This window comes from Bos grunniens, chromosome 23 (assembly GCF_055505025.1).
Source record: "Bos grunniens cultivar Pamir isolate PY7600 chromosome 23, Bosgru_T2T1.0, whole genome shotgun sequence".
Lineage (NCBI taxonomy): Eukaryota > Metazoa > Chordata > Mammalia > Artiodactyla > Bovidae > Bos > Bos grunniens.
This window is the reverse complement of record NC_141187.1, coordinates 31,185,945-31,195,458: the sequence shown is the minus strand read 5'-3', so window position 1 is coordinate 31,195,458 and position 9,514 is coordinate 31,185,945. Positions and strand designations below refer to the sequence as shown.

The window sequence follows — 9,514 nt, the reverse complement described above, 5'->3', positions numbered from 1 at the left end:
ATTTCCTTTGTTGTGCAGAAGCTTTTAATTTTAATTAGGTCCCATTTGTTTATTTTTGCTTTTATGTCTAATATTCTAGAAGGTGGGTCATAGAGGATCCTGCTGTGGTCTTGTCAGAGAGTGTTTTGCCTATGTTTTCCTCTAGAAGTTTTATAGTTTCCGGTCATACGCTTAGATCTTTAATACATTTTGAGTTTGTTTTGTATATGTGTTAGAAAGTGTTGTAGTTTCATTCTTTTACAAGTGTTTGACCAGTTTTCCCAGCACCACTTGTTAAAGAGATTGTCTTTAATCCATTGTATATTCTTGCCTCCTTTGTCAAAGATAAGTTTTCCATAGGTGCGTGGATTTATCTCTGGGATTTCTGTTTTGTTTCATTGATCTATATTTCTGTCTGTGCCAGTACCATACTTTCTTGATGACTGTGGCTTTGTAGTAGAGCCTGAAGTCAGGCAGGTTGATTCCTCCAGTTCCATTCTTCTTTTCAAGATGGCTTTGGCTTCAAGGTTCTTTGTATTTTCATACAAACTGTGAAATTATTTGTTCTAATTCTCTGAAAAATACCACTGGTAGCTTGATAGGGATTGCATTGAATCTATAGATTGCTTTGGGTAGTATACTCATTTTCACTATATTTATTCTTCTGATCCATGAACACAGTATATTTCTTCATCTATTTGTGTCCTCTTTGATTTCTTTCACCAGTATTTTATAGTTTTCTACATATAGGTCTTTTTTTCTTTAGGTAGATATATTCCTAAGTATTTTATTCTTTTCGTTGCAATGGCGAATGGGATTGTTTCCTTAATTTCTCTTTCTGTTTTCTCATTGTTAGTGTATAGGAATGCAAGGGATTTGAGGAAGAATTCAAGCTCAGAAATCAAGAGAGTGGTAGGAAGGCTGAATGAGGAAGAGAAAGGGAAAAGGAAGAATGAAGATTGAGGTATGGGAGCAAGGTATTCACACAAATTGCAATACAAAGACACAGAAATAAGAGCACAAAGTGAATAAAGAAGTTGAAAGAGAATACGATTGAACTTTAAGGTGTATCAAAACTTTATGATAAATGTTATAAATGTATGATCTTTGAGAGCAAAGATGAAATGATATTATAATATGTAATAAAGTTAATTTTACTAATACATATGTTTAATATTTATTTTAAGTATTGTTTCTAATGCAGAGTTCTAAAAATGCAACATATGAAGAAGATGTAAAGGAGGAAGAAAAACAGAGTGATGAGTATTGAAGATTAAAACAGATCACTAAATCTTGTATTGTTTTCCCAAAATAAGGATGCAAAACTCTCATTCTTGAGTAAAAAGGAATCAAATAATTCATACTGCCCCTCCTCCTGTTTCTGTACTGGAACCTCACAGGCCTTTGAGCAACTTCTTTTGAACCATTCCCTGAAGAAACGATTGCTCTAGAAGCTATGTTCACAATCTGCAATGACAGCCACAGTGATTTCATCCTTCTAGGCTTCTCTGACAAGCCATATTTGGAGAGGATGCTCTTTTCAGTAATTCTGATCTCTTATTGCTTAACTATTACAGGAAATGTGGTCATAATTCTTGTCTCCTTGAAGGATCCAAAACTCCACAGCCCGATGTATTACTTTCTTTCTAACCTATCTCTGCTAGATCTCTGTTTCACCAGCAGCTGTGTTCCACAAATGTTGGTTAATTTCTGGGGTCCAGAGAAGACCATCAGCTACACTGGCTGTGCCATTCAACTCTATATATTCTTGTGGCTTGGGACCACTGAATGTGTCCTGCTTGTGGTCATGGCTGTGGACCGCTGTGTGGCAGTGTGTCATCACTGCAATATACCACTCTCATGCACCCAAAACTTTGTCTACAGCTGGCCGTCCTAGCATGGGGGACTGGCCTGATTCAGTCTCTGATTCAGTCTCCTGCTACCCTCCGGTTACCTTTCTGCTCCCACCAGAGGGTGGATGACATTGTGTGTGAAGTTCCAGCCCTCATTCAGGTCTCTAGTGCAGACACCACCGACATTGAAATCCAGATACTCATAGCTGGTATTATACTCCTGGTGGTGCCCTTGATTATTATCCTTTCCTCTTACGTTGCTATTGCTAAAGCTGTGCTGAGAATAAAGTCAACTGCAGGGAAGAAGAAAGCATTTGGCACCTGCACTTCTCATCTTCTTGTAGTGTCCCTCTTCTATGGCACTGTCACAGCTGTTTATCTTCAACCCAAGAGTCGCTATGCTCATGAACAGGGCAAGTTTCTCACCCTTTTCTACACTGTTGTAACGCCGACTCTTAACCCGCTCATCTATACTCTAAGGAACAAGGAGGTAAAGGGGGCACTAATAAGGCTGGGGAGGAAGACCTGGAATATTCAGAATAACTAAAGATGTTGACATATATTGGATGTTTGCTTAACCTGAGAAAGAAAATAACTTTATCATAAAAAGCTGAAGATATACCTCCCAACCTTAGAGTAGTAGAAAAGGAGCTGCAGTTTGCTCAAGCTGAGATTTCAGTCCTATTCATCAATCATTGATTAAGCCTTATTTGCTTCATGGTGCTGGTTTAGGTACAGTATATGGTAGAAATGAATATATTTATTAGTCATATTAAATAGCACATAATATAGTTGAATTGGGGCAACAAAAGAAACACAAACTTGCAAAATAAAAGACTAAGTATAACATTTCATGCCTTTCCATGATTTCTCTTTCCTTTGTTCTATTTTCCTCCACTATAGTGTTTCTATTTCCCAACTATTACTTCCATCTAAACATCTAGTCCCAACAAGGCTCCTAACATTTTTAGAGAGTGTTCAAGAAATACTTAGGTAATCTAATCAGTTGGTCTAGTTTTGAGTTACTTCTGCCTTCTTGCTTCAGTCTGTCCTTTGTTGATGTGTGATGTGCCTAGAAATCCCCATTGCACCAGTGTTTGCCAAGCAGAGGTCAGTACTTACTGCTGTCTGGTGCTACTGCTCTACAAACCTGTATCCAAGTTTCTTAGTTTGAGCTCCAATATTCTGGGCCTCCAATGATAGGAACTGACTTCATTTTTCCTCATTCTGAGTCTCTGTCATAATGAAATGGCTTTCTTTTTATCAAATCCAATTCTTATTCATTCATTTTTTTTTTTTTTTACTAGTCATCTATTTTGCAATAGATTCTGGGTATGTAATGGTAGATAAGTCCCTTGTGTCTCAATTTGTAAAAAATCTGCCTACAATGTGGGAGACCTGGGTTCGATCCCTGGATTGGGAATACCCTTGGAGAAAGGAAAGGCTACCCACTCCAGTATTCTGGCCTGGAGAATTTCATGGACTGTATAGTCCATTGTCATTGGAAAAGACTCTGATACTGGGAGGGATTGGGGGCAGGAGGAGAAGGGGACGACAGAGGATGAGATGGCTGGATGGCATCACTGACTCGATGGATGTGAGTCTGGGTGAACTCCGGGAGTTGGTGATGGACAGGGAGGCCTGGTGTGCTGCGATTCATGGGGTCGCAAAGAGTTGGACACGACTGAGCGACTGAACTGAACTGATAGTCCATAGGGTTGCAAAGAGTCAGACATGACTGAGCAACTTTCACTTTTCAAGACACAAAAAATCACTAACATCATGGAATTTATTGTCCAAAGCTATATAGAGATATTAACCAAAATATTTTTAATTTATCATCTTAATGGGGAGACACTTGCTCTTCAACTCCTGCTTTGGTCTGATTACCATGCCTCATGCCTTTTGACTTTTGCATATTATCCACCAAAATTTATTTATTGATGATTTTTATCTACCACTTATAAGTGTTCACTACTCTAGTTTGTTTCACTGAAATCAAGGGTATAAACTTGATTCTCCTGTAAGATTGTCTAATCAACTATACCTCCCATCTGCTGATGCCTATTGCATGAGGAGATGGAATTAGTATGAGGCCCTATTCCATCCCATTTTCCTATACTAATGAACTGTACCACTTGTTTCTGATTTGGAGATTTCATATCAAATTTTTAAAATGAATTATTATTTGTGATCTTTTTTTAAAATATAAATTTATTTATTTTAATTGGAGGATAATTACTTTACAATATTATATTGGTTTTGCCATACATCAACATGAATCCGCGACGGGTGTACACGTGTTTCTCATCCTGAACCCTTCTCCCACCTCCCTCCTTAAAAAAGCATTAAGTTACTCAAACCGACACTAAACTTGTAAGAAATAACAATACATTTCTCGGCCTGGCGCTAGGCGGGCCCTGCCGCGCCAGCAGTCCTGTGGCGTCGACAGCGATGGAGCGGGAGCCAGCGAGCTGTGAGGAGGGAGAAGCCCTGAATGCCTCGGGAGCTGCGGCCGCCTCGGCGTTCAGGGAATCGGCACAGCAGATGAGTAATGAAAGAGGCTTTGAAAATGTAGAACTGGGAGTCATAGGAAAAAAGAAGAAAGTCCCAAGGAGAGTCATCCACTTTGTTAGCGGTGAAACAATGGAAGAGTACAGCATAGACGAAGATGAAGTGGACAGCCTGGAGAAGAAAGACGTTCTGCCTCCTGTTGATCCGACAAAACTTACCTGGGGCCCCTACTTATGGTTTCACATGCTTCGTGCTGCCACATCCACCCTCTCAGTTTGTGACTTTCTTGGAGAGAAGATTGCATCTGTTTTGGGCATCAGCACCCCAAAATACCAGTATGCAATTGATGAGTATTACCGGATGAAGAAGGAGGAAGAAGAAGAAGAAGAAGAAAATAGAATGTCAGAAGAAGCAGAAAGACAATACCAACAAAATAAGCTGCAGGCTGATTCCGTTGTTCAGTCCGATCAACCAGAAACGCTGGCATCCAGTTCATTTGTGAATCTCAATGTTGAAATGGAGGGAGATTGTGAAGTAATTACAGAAAGCAAACAAAATCCAGTCTCTGTCCCTCTGTAGAATGAAATGACTATCAGACTTCTAAGGTAGTTTTTATACCAGAAACTTTCACATTCTCTATTCAATGGGTCTTGGGACTTAATACAATTATTTATATTTTAAATTATTATCAAGAAAGGGAAGAATGTTTCTTTATTCTTAAACTCTATCTAGCAAAAGCCAGATTTGAAATTTGGATCTTTGTATTGTGCTTTTACTGTGTCAAATTAGTGCTTTGGTTTTAAAATGATCTTTAAAAAAGGTAAGGACATTCTAGAGCCTTAACCACCAACTAGGAAGAGTTAAATTATCAAGCTTGTCTTTGTGTAAGAAAAAAAAAATGGGTAAGTTGCTGATGAAGACTAACTGGAGCTGATATTTGTGGTCTTGGATTAAAATGAGGATTTTTGCCCTAGATTTTCTCATGTTATGTCTTATATTTATATATCTAACCATTCATTTCATACTAAGGATGGTTTACTGAGTGTAATAAAAGGAGCACGATAAAAAAAAATACATTTCTCACTGTTGATAAGAGAACAATGGTTGCATAAGCATTTGTTATCTTTCCACTCTATTCTAAGATTAAAGGAAGCAAATGGGAAGGAATCTAAAAGGACAGAGGTCGTTTTGTGACATATTGCTTTAAGATAGTAAAGCTGGAGCAGCTCTAGGGAATGTTGAGGTTTATGATGTGGACACAGTAATGAGTACCTGAAATGAAAAGTGGTATCTACCTTGGAGATGCAAACAGGGATGCCGGCATATTTAAAAGTTCATCTTACTTTTGACATAGGCTGCAATGATACCAGGTCTTTTAGTAAGTGAAAAGTTGTGCATCTGATGCAAAAATGTAAATGCATGTGGAGAGAGGTCATGATACCAGTAAATGACAGCAGTATGAAGGGAAGAAGGTACATGGTTCCTCAGGCTTTAGAATTCATAAGATTCACATGGTATAGGTGTTAAAAATTAAAGTACTTGTGTTTCATACTCAGAATTTCTGATTAAAAGCATTTGATTGTGCCCTGGGATGGGCATTTTAAATAAAACCATGGGTGATTCTGATGCAGGCTGCTTAGGACCACACTGTGGAAAGTTCTAGTCTAGATAGTTGTTCAGCCAAAATGACATGAGGTTCAAATGAATCCATGTATTTTAAAAATAGGAGCAAAAGGAATGATCTAGAAATAGAATAAAGCCAATAGCTCAAATACCACTTTCTAAAGTAGTGAGTGTGGGATTATTTCCTCATAAGGGAGTTGTGGTTGAAATGCTGTCTTCAAGAGAGGGTCTCAATTCAATTAACACTAGGAGGTATCAGTTCAGTTCAGTTCAGTTGCTCAGTCGTGTCCGAGTCTTTGTGACCCCATGAATTGCAGCAGGCCAAGCCTCCCTGTCCATCACCAACTCCCGGAGTTCACTCTGACTCACGTCTATCAAGTCAGTGATGCCATCTAGCCACCTCATCCTCTGTCATCCCCTTCTCCTCTTGCCCCCAATCCCTCCCAGCATCAGAGTCTTTTCCAAAGAGTCAACTCTTCACATGAGGTGGCCAAAGTACTGGAGTTTCAGCTTTAGCATTATTCCTTCCAAAGAAATCCCAGGGCTGATCTCCTTCAGAATGGACTGGTTGGATCTCCTTGCAGTCCAAGGGACTCTCAAGAGTCTTCTCCAACACCACAGTTCAAAAGCATCAATTCTTTGGTGCTCAGCCTTCTTCACAGTCCAACTCTCACATCCATGCATGACCACAGGAAAAACCATAGCCTTGACTAGACGAACCTTTGTTGGCAAAGTAATGTCTCTGCTTTTGAATATGCTATCTAGGTTGGTCATAACTTTCCTTCCAAGGAGTAAGCGTCTTTTAATTTCGTGGCTGCAGTCACCATCAGCAGTGATTTTGGAGCCCAGAAAAATAAAGTCTGACACTGTTTCCACTGTTTCCCCATCTATTTTCCATGAAGTGATGGGACCAGATGCCATGATAGCAGACATAGATATTTTTCTGGAACTCTCTAGCTTTTTCGATGATCCAACGGATGTTGACAATTTGATCTCTGGTTCCTCTGCCTTTTCTAAATCCAGCTTGAACATCTGGAAGGTACGTACAGTTCCATGTCTTGGCTATTGTAAGTTGTGCTGCTATGAGCATTGGGGTGCATATATCTTTTTTAAGTAGAGTTTAAAAACTCATGGGAGAACCATGCCAAGGAATGGGGTTTCAAGATTGTGTAGTAACTCTATCTTTAGCTTTTAAAGGAACCTCCATACTGATTTCCATACTGGCTGCTCCAACTAACATTCTCACCAACAATGTAGGAGGGTTCCTTTTTCTCCACAGCCTTTTCAGCATTTATTATCTGTAGACTTTTAAATGACAGCCATTCTGACTGTTGTGAGGTGATACCTCACTGTAATTTTGATTTGGATTTCTCTAATGATTGATGATATTGAGCATCTTTTCTTGTGCCTGTTGGCCATTAGTTAGTGACTTTGATTAGTTGAGAATCAACTTGGCATTATAGGATACTGACATTAAAATATAAGCACATTTTCTAGGCATTATTTTCATTTTTAGGTAAAGGCTGCTACTAAAATAATTTCACAATGAACTAAAGGTTACATGGGGCCAATTTCTTTATTGGAAATGCCTTGTGAAAAGATGTTAGTGTCCTATTGTTTCTACAGAAAGTTTTTCTTTTCTAATCAGCCTCTTCATGGCCCCCTTGAACTCCTTATTCCTTAGTGTATAGATCAGACAGAGGATGAGATGGCTGGATGGCATCACTGATTCGATGGACATGAGTTTGAGTGAACTTCAGGAGTTGGTGAAGGACAGGGAGGCCTGGCATGCTGTGATTCATGGGGTCGCAAAGAGTAGGACATGACTGAGCAACTGAACTGAACTGAACTGATAGAGCAGTGGGTTCAAGCTGTGAGTAACAATAGAGTAAAAGATATTGAGTAGTTTACCCTCATCCTGAGATGGACTGTTTCCTGGTTGTATGTACATGTAGATAACAGTCCCATAGAAGATGGATACCACAATGAGATAAGAGGAACAGGTCCCAAATGCTTTTTGTCTCCCTGCTGCACACTTGATCTTGAGCACAGCTACAGCAATGAAGCTATATGAAACCAGAATGAGAAGAAGTGGTGAGAGGAAAATGAAAAAACACGATGCAAATAAGATTTCTTCCATGACTTTGGTGTCCACACATGCAATTTTGACCATTGCAGATATCTCACAGAAATAGTGATCCAGGTGGTTTTCACATCGAGGAAGACTCATAGCATAGGGAGAGAGGATCATGCAATTAATGATACCAATTATCCAGGTCATGGTCACTAGGCCTCGACAGAGTTGAGGGTTCATTATTGTCATATAATGTAGAGGCTTGCAGACAGCATTGAATCTGTCATTGGACATCACACCCCAGGAGCATACATTCAACTGTGTATAATGTCACATCAGTGAAAAGATGAAAGGCACAACCACTGAAAGAGATTTTTTTGTCTTTACCCCAAACATTGACCAACATCTGTGGGACTATATTTGTGGTATAACAGAGATCCAAGATGGCCAAATTTCTGAGGAAGAAGTACATAGGAATTTGGAGATGTTCCTCTAGTAATGGCAGCAGGATGATGGCAATATTTCCTATCAAGGCAATAGTGTAGAAGAAAAAGACAACTCCATAGATAATCATCTCCAGTTGAGGCCACCCAGGAAACCAAAGTAGCTATCATTGATCATTTCTTCTTATTTTCTTGATATCAACTGTGAAAATAAAATATGAAGTATTAGAAGCCATAGTGAGTATGTTTTTAAACAGTATTGCAGATATATATTGCTAAGATAAACATCACACAATTAAAAAGTTAGTATTTAAGTCTCATAATTATTCTAACTTTCCTGTTTATCCAATTTGGTATAAAATTTATTTCAAGGGCAATTTGCCTCCAGCGTTTATACTCTCAATTACTTTGTCTCCTTCTGTGTCAAGGCAAAAAAACTGCAGAAGTCTCAGAAGAAAATCCTGAGAAAAATGGTTGAATGAAGCCAGATGGACTTCCCTTTACAAATCAGGATGCTGGAAAGGGGGTTGGGAATCAGCAAGAAATTCTTGCCTCCTTCATCCAAGGGTTCATAGAAAATGAAGGTTTTATAACTCTTATTCCTTTTCTTAGTTAAGCTGCAAAGGTTCAATCCTGTTATCCATTTTCACTCTGCTATATAAATCTTCTGATCTTATATTTTAAAATGCAAAATTTCTTTCAACTAAAAACTTGTATCCCAATCATTATTTTCCTTTTTCCACTCCTCCCCAGAAACAGCATTCTCCCTCTTTCATTGCAGGTACCATATTTTTCATCTGTGTTTTTGATTCCAAATTCTATCATTTCCTATGGAGTGATGCTTTTAAATGGACCCATTTCTTAGTTTTATGTTCAATCATTAATATTCACAAATGACTATGTGACTATATGAATTGTCCATATCCTATCCCTCATCTTACAGAACCTCCAGTTCTTATGCATTTAAAATGTTAAACCACTCCAAGAGGGGGGAAATTGTGTTATTTTTATGTTCATATCCCTAGTGA

The 9,514-nt window shown here is 38.7% G+C and overlaps 3 pseudogenes across 1 annotated transcript; 2 read left to right on the top strand and 1 right to left on the bottom strand.

Annotated features, from left to right (window-relative positions):
* The first annotated feature begins 1,435 nt into the window (after positions 1 to 1,435).
* Positions 1,436 to 2,379, top strand: LOC147347247 (olfactory receptor 2H2-like; annotated as a pseudogene).
* A 1,864-nt stretch (positions 2,380 to 4,243) lies between these two features.
* Positions 4,244 to 5,418, top strand: LOC147347246 (protein FAM177A1 pseudogene; annotated as a pseudogene). Its single transcript, XR_015152205.1, has one exon. The product of XR_015152205.1 is annotated as a protein FAM177A1 pseudogene (transcript).
* A 2,349-nt stretch (positions 5,419 to 7,767) lies between these two features.
* On the bottom strand, positions 7,768 to 8,664 carry LOC147347245 (olfactory receptor 2W1-like; annotated as a pseudogene).
* Positions 8,665 to 9,514: the final 850 nt, after the last annotated feature.